Raw genomic sequence first — 7,934 nt, 5'->3', positions numbered from 1 at the left:
GGTGGAGGCTACTCTGTTGGGCTAGTGATCATAGATGGCACAACACACATGCCAACTTGCTAAGCCCGCTGATCATGACAATGATGGGGTGACATCAGTGATGGTGTCGTGCGGCAAGTTGAGTGCCGCCGACGCCAAGGAGAGGTGAGCAAGGGTTTGATAAAATGGGATCTTGTAGTTAGTTCTTCTCTGTGTTAGACACGACTTTGAATAGAAATACACCTCTAATACTTAAAGTATGGAGGCATTTCCACCTCTTAAACCACCTCCAATACGTAATTAGTAGAGGTGGTTCCTTGGCTCCACACTAAAAATCATCTCCAATAATATTTTTCATAGCTAAATTACATTATGTTTGTAGTCATCCTTACAAGACAATGTTGATTTAATTATAATAACAAATATCAAAGATCACATATAAAACAAAAACACCTGAAATTTATCTCATCAATCGCATAGATTCTTATCACAAAGTGCATTCCATGCCACTGTCATATAGGAAAATACATTGCACTTTGAGACAATAGGCACTTGTTTACTTAGAAAAAAATAACTCATGAGATTACAGAGTACAACTCAGTTATACTACTAAAAGTACTACAAGTATTACGAAATAACTTTTGTTGATATGGACATGGCTTTCTCGCCTTTCAAAAGGTCCTCGGGGTGAGCGGGCGCATACCTAGCAAACCTGGTATAATTGCTTGCACCACCTCGCATCTTCAGTGAGATTGTGGCAGCCATGGCAAGGCCCTTTTCTCAATGTCGGTGGCAAGGGTTGATGGTGAAGGCAGTGGTGGCAAAAGAGCACTCCCCCTTCTAACCTCCCCCGATACAAAGGCAATAGTGGCAATGGATCCTTTGGCAAGACACTCCATAGAGAGGGCACATACCTACTAGACCCAATAAAATGGGTGGCTCTACCTCATTTTTTGGTTCGATTGTGCTGGTCGCGGTAGGGGCCTCGAAGACAAAAGAAAGAATTGTAGTGGGGCGTGATTGTGGCAACAAGGGTGGGGCTCCTCGGGCGGCACTAGCCCACACGCCGCCAGCCATGCCCTCACCCTCTCTTGAATTGGGGAACCACGTCATTTCCATTTGCAATAATGAAGAAAAAATGTGGTGGCGGTGGTGCAATGGGTTTGCTATCTGAGGGTTTACATACCCTACTAATAACTCTCATTGGATACATACTAGTTGGGGGCAGTTTGGAATTTGGAATCACATCCATTAGTGTGTCAACTCATGGGAGGTAGTTTTACTTTTCAATACCGTCCCAGCATGCTCGTCAGAGGCAGCTAGATGCCTTCGTGCTCAGAAATTCCTCCCTGGATCGCGAGAAATACTCAAAATTGTATTAGTGGACTATGCAAATTAGTTCATTTATCATTAACCTCAATCTTTAACACTTTATGGGGGCACATGGTAGGGCCCCTCGACATGTGAGGAACTTGTAGGGTTGACCTTCTACCCGAATAGTTTTATATCAAAAAATTAGTAGCAAATATAACTCTCATTTAACATAAATTATTAAAATAAGGTGGTAAATGACCATAGGGTTCTACATAGGTTAGACAAAAAAAAGTCACATAGTGTGATCCCAACAAAAAACCATAATATAAGGTTTCATTTTTAACCACGTGGAATACTCCGCTATATATAACGACACTGCTTTGAGGGTGCACATGAAAAAACTTATAGCTTACGTTAATATCTTGAACAAATATAGAACTTACACCCTCATGATTTGCGCTAATGGAGTAGATATATTTGATGGATTCACTTCAATGTATCACCCAAAGAGTGGGACCTTGGGTCTACCTTGAAAGTGGAGGGGATAAGGCAAGAGAGTGGGCTCTTAAATCTAGTTGATGATGGGGGTGGGGGAAGGGGGGAGAATGTATCTGGTGCACCGGTGCTTGTTGTGCTACCGGTGCACCGGACACATTAGCACATTTAATATCACATTGGCATAATATCAATATATGTTTTCACAAAATCCGAAAAAAATCTAACACATTGGCATAACATCAATATATGTTTTCACAAAATTTTGTATCAAAATTTGAAAAATTGCTCAAGATACAAAAATGACAAATTTGACATCAGTGTGATAATGTGCCAAATCTAAAGCCCAACTTGTGTTATATACTATTCAGTGTCAAATTTGTCATTTTTATATCTCAAGCTATTTTTCGAATTTTGAAACGAAATGTTGTGACAACATACAATAATGTTATGGTGATATGCTAGATTTTTTTCAATTTTCTAAAAACATTTGAAAATGTCCTAAAAACATTTGGTGCACCGGTAGCACCAAATGGCCCCGTGCACCAGATACATTCTCGGGAAGGAGGTCGTGTGGAGGAGAGACAGAGAGAGCGATGGTAGGGAGATAATGACTAGATTGTGACTATAATGTCTCAAGGGACAATCGAGTTTTGAGAGGGTTTTGTGTACAAAACAACCTTAAATTATTATTTTTTGTTTAGAAAAATTGTCTTGGCGGTATCTAGATATCCATGGTGGTTTTCTAAAATAGTATTCATGGATATCACTTCGTAGTTTTTGCCGACTGAGACACCATAGCTGAGAAATGTTGGGGTTTTCGCCCTACATTTTCAGCCTAAACCAAGTAAAAATTGGATTGGATCATTTTCATTGTCCAACATCGGTTTGACCCCGTTTCATTATCAGAGGGATCACCGTATTAGCACACACAGTTTTATGTCGGAAAATGAGGCACACCAATATTCATTTACTTATTTAATTATTTATTATTTCAAGAACATTGCAACCAATCTTGTAAATGCACGGACAGGTGACAAATATATTGTGGGTCTACACTGTCATCTTTTCAACAGACGAATCAAGAAGCCCTATTAATTTGTAACATCGCTATATGGGTTTTACAAAGTCAATAGTAAAGAATAGCCATAACGTAGATCACGACACGTAATTATTATTCATTTATCTTAAAAATTATCATACCAAACCGTAAAGATATGTTTTGCATCACTTTAGAAGGTACTACATGGAAACCAAATTATTAACATCATGAAATGGGGGCTACTTTTAGAGAAAATGAAATTTATAATTTAATGTTATTTTAATGCATTTGGTAGATTTCCAAAACATAAGTCACCAAGAGAGACTTTTCTGAGTGACTCCTTAAATCGCCCCTATTTTGTAGAGGTGATACGTGAGGCCCTTTTGGTTCTCTAGAGATATATGATCATGCTGCTCTTCTGGCTCTTTCAGTCTGTAGTGGTACTTTTTAAGTATTTTGGAGATGATGTATACTGATCATAAAAGTGATAATAAATGTGACAATATGTTCTCGTGATAAGGGTTAGTTGGTGGGTGCAGCGTACTTGTTTTTGCTTGAGTTGAGTTAAAGAAGGTTCATATTTATTTCTGCTAGATCGTGCTACAATAGAAATACTCAATATGGATAGTGCCACTATAAATGTCTTATAAAACATGAAGATATTGAGTATTGTGAAGTCTGCCACAATAAGGCCATGAACCTCACTATTTTATCATCTGGCCAATTTCTACTAAAATTTATTATCTTAAGTTTCTTATGAGGACCTTTTATATTCTCATCTCTAATCTATATATAGTCAGTCACTTGTTATCAGCATTGCGATTTCCTGCAACTGGTGCAGTGCACTCTCGATCGACCCCCAATAAAAAAGTTTAAAACTTAAACAGAGCGTGGCACAAATATGTTCCTCGGTATAAAGAGTAAAGGAGCAGATAGCCAAAACTCTTCCTAAAACAGCTGGTTGTTCACTTTCAGTATTTGATTGCAGCCAGGCAATCGAGCTATTGCTAATTATATAAGGTTGGTTGTTTAACCCAGTGGTTGGAGCGCTGCTTTGCCTCCTAGCCGGCTTGGGATCAAACCCAGGTTCTCACACATTCTATCTTAATTAAAATTAATATAAAATAGAAGCAATATTGTCTGTTGTCTTAAATGAGAGGAAAAATGAAGTGTCGATAGACTTACAAATCTTACGTTGGTGATCTGACACTTGAATTTATATCCAATGAAAAATGGGTAGTTATACATTTTAAAAAGTATGTGCAACTGAAAGATTGTACGTTTCTACATCTAAGTTGCAGATAATATTTTGTGCAACTCTAGGTCTCCCAGTGCACAACAACTTGGCCAACTTCGAAATAACAATATGTATCGCCTTTAGCAAATAAAAATAGATGTTAATAGGTCCATATAACTATTGTACTGTATTGAAGGCAAGCCAACAGGGTTTTTACATTAATTAATGTACTGTCCTGATATATGAAACATGACTTCTTAACACACAAGAAATAAATAATTAGGAAATGTCGACTTGTTTGTGTTGCTTTTATGTTAAAATTTACTCACTTACATGTGTCAGAATATTTGCTTTTACTCGCGGAAACCTTACTGTTTAATCTCATCATTTTTGTCAAAACAGAGAAGTCAAGGAGCGCTAAACATGGAGTGTCCATCGTTCTGTGACAAAATGGAACAAGCAATCAGGAAAACAGCAGGACTATATCTGCAGCAGTAGTGGATTATTGTTCTTAACTATCATAAATAAATATTTCTTAAATAGTTATAAGATGCTTGCGTACTGCGTTGTGGGTGCTCCATATAACTTTGTGTGTAGCTTGTGTTCCGTATGATCATTGCCTGTATATGCTTGAGTAAGTACATTTTGTTACGTATGAATGTATCAAACACATGGAGGTGAGATCAATAGGATAGAGCAAACAAAGGAAATAAATATGATGTGTATGTGGGAGTTATCGCATCTGGAAGATTTAAAGTATACCCTATCTTGCGACGAAAAGGCCAAAAAGTCATATATTAAAATCAACTAACAATTACAGGACCATTCTTAATAGAAGTTAGAAAAATACACACATGTCCTTGGGAAAATTGATGTTGTCTTCCTCCTACACTTGTCTGTGGCAGGCCATGAGCAAAACTCGATGCGCCTCTATACCTCTGCATCACCATTGTAACCAGGAAACATTGTTGACGCAGCGGCCAGGAAGGCTGCCAGCGGCGTCTAGGGAGGGAATCATCAACGGGTGCATTGCCACATATTTATGATTTTAGCCTTCACTTTGTAGCAGCAAAATAATGTCATCAACCCTGGTGGGCATCAAAGTTTTCTGGAAGTGAGTTGCTGCAGCGGCAATAATCTGCATGTGTTGGTCTACCATGGGTTCTAGATCAGCGATCAAGATGGAGTGGTTCCTAACACCATTGAGGACTTCAGTGTAGCCCACTTGTTGGACTTCTTAAGTGTGGAGTAATACGTCATAAATGTATCTATATTTTTGTAGTTTTCATATCATAATATTATTGAATATATAATACCTTATCATTGATTTGGACTAACATGTTAATAAAGTGAGAGTGCCTGTTGTTGTTTTTGTTTCTTCGACTAAACAAGAACAAGTATTTTCCAAACGTAAAAAAAAACCAAGAAAATTCCGGAGTTAATTTACATCAAAAGAGAAAACATGCACCAAATTGTGGAGCCAGGAAGTCCATAGGGCCAGACACCCCCTTGCATGACCTAGTCTTACTGCATGCCGCTAGGGTGTGCGGAGCCCTGAGAACCGCCTCCCTTCGGTTCTAGCACCCCTGGCTCATAAATACTTTGAAACCAATCTCAGAATTATCGTGGATATTTTTTCACCACCACTTCGCGTTCCGGTGCAATCTCATCCACAACCCTAGCTATTCTTATACTATGCCGAGGCGATCTCATCTGCAGCTCAACATCGATCTTTGTTGTTCCCATCATGAGGTGAGAGCAGTCCATCCTACTTACTATGGGTTCATAGCAGTATCTATGTAGCATCTTCTCACATGCATCATACAATGATCACCTGAGCTACCTAACATGATTTTGATCCATATGATGTAAATTTTGTGGTTATCTATTGCTATGTGATAAATTATTACTTCATGATTAGATTATACATGTTTCCTTTGCATAAATTATAGATTTAAATTTCTCTTTGATTCATTAGTCTAAGTCAGCTTAGATGAAAGATTAGTATAGTAGTGTGCATTAGATGGAGTAAATCTCTATATGTGAAGTATTCCGGTGATAGTAACAGAAAACTTATAATGCAATCTCAGCACTGATCTCCGCTGCTCCCATGATGTAATCTCATGAGAGTATTGCGATGCAATCTCATCCCCAGCTCTTTTCTTATACTATGGGGAGGCGATCTCATCTGCAACTCAACATCGATCTTTGTTGTTCCCATGACGAGGTGAGAGCAATCCATCCTACTTACTATGGGTTCATAGCAGTATCTATGTAGCATCTTCTCACATGCATCATACAATGATTACATGAGCTACCTAATATGACTTTGATCCATATCATGTACCTTTTGTGGTTATCTATTGCTATGTGATAAAATGTTACTTTTTGATCAGGTTATACCTGTTGACTTTGCATGATTTTAGATTTAAGCTTTCTGATTCGCTGATCCAATCATTGGTTAGCTTTCATGAAAGATCTGTAGAGAGAGCAGTGCGCATTAGATGGAGTATATCTCTGTATGTTACGTATTTTGGTGGCAGTAACAGAAAACTTACAATTGTGTTTGTCTCAATAAGGATAAAAATAGAGTTGACTCATTGTCCCGGTAAGGTGTGAGGGACGAGGAAAATTATATTATCAATTGTATGTCATTTCACTCAATGCAATGTTTTGTTTTATTACTTAATATTTGAAGATGCATGGTAGATTTCAATCTCTTGGTGAAGTATCAATTATAGACGAAATGGATGTCAAACTATAGATACACATACATACTACGTATATAAACTATGTTGCAAAGACTTGGCGAGAATGCTCAAGGGTGCCGGTTCTAAGAGCATCTCCAGCCGTTGAGCCCCCTAGGAGGCATTTTTTCGCCGCCTGGGGGGCTGCTGGCGAAAAATTAGGCGTGGGGGTGGGAAAATATCCACTCATTGCCCCCTCCCACACGCACGTATCCCGCCACCACCACAGAACCGCGCATCGCCGGACGGGGCTATCCGACGAGCGGCCAGCGCTTGCGCGGAGCGGGGGGCCAACGCGACTGGGTGCGGGAAGGCGTGGGCTCGGGTGGGGTGGCGAGCGGACCCAGCCGGGGGCGAAGCAGCGCTCGCGGCCGAGCGGCCGGGCGCGGAGGCAAGCGGGCGCGAGCCGACCAGCCGGCCGGCAGGGGCGAGCCAGCGAGCGGGCGGAGCCGGCATGCGGGGCAGGTGGAGCCGGCGGCGTCAACTCGGCAGAGGGAGGAGCCGGCGGAGGCAAGGAGGCGGACGGGCGGCCGCGACACAGCTTGGGCGGAGCGGTGGCGGACGGCGAGGAGAGGCTCGGCAAGCGCTCGCGCCGCATAGGGAGCCAGGCCCGCCGCGCGCGGAAGCTGGCCGACCCACACGGCCCGTGGAGCTGTTGTCCGGCGGGGAGGCCGCGCTGGTGCAGGGGGTGGACACCGTGTCGGGGAGCGCGTGCAGGCTGGAATTCTCGGTCGGGAACGCCGGCAACCGGTGCGAGTCGAGCAACGAATAGCCCATGTGTGTGCTGGTCTCCACAGCAGGCGGGAGCAAGACCATGGTGCACCGCTCCGATGGCTACGGCGGGGGCGCGTTCCTCCTCCTGCGGCGCGAGCGCGCTGTCTGGCGACGGACCGCTTGGGCATCGGGCGGGGATGCAGGCGAGCACGGCGGTGAACAGGCAGGGAGCGGCAAGGCAGCGCGGCGAGGAGAGGAGTAAGGCGGCGAGCGGGGAGACAGACGCGCGACAGGGGAGAGAAGGAAAAGAGAGAGTGCACATGGGTGGGGCCCGAAGAAAAAGGGGTGAAGAGAGGGATGAGAGGCTGAATGTGGGCCAAAAGACATGCAAAGCCTTCTCTCTCCT

The 7,934-nt window shown here is 42.3% G+C and overlaps 2 pseudogenes; both read left to right on the top strand.

Moving 5' to 3' along the window:
• LOC119361334 overlaps window positions 1-4,749 on the top strand; it is a 9,863-nt pseudogene extending 5,114 nt beyond the window's left edge.
• Window positions 4,750-7,589: 2,840 nt separating this feature from the next.
• The window catches only part of LOC119361333, a 23,543-nt pseudogene continuing 23,198 nt past the window's right edge, over window positions 7,590-7,934 (top strand).

This window comes from Triticum dicoccoides, chromosome 2B (genome assembly GCF_002162155.2).
Source record: "Triticum dicoccoides isolate Atlit2015 ecotype Zavitan chromosome 2B, WEW_v2.0, whole genome shotgun sequence".
Lineage (NCBI taxonomy): Eukaryota > Viridiplantae > Streptophyta > Magnoliopsida > Poales > Poaceae > Triticum > Triticum dicoccoides.
The sequence above is the reverse complement of the archived record's forward strand: the minus strand, read 5'-3'. Positions and strand labels throughout refer to the sequence as shown.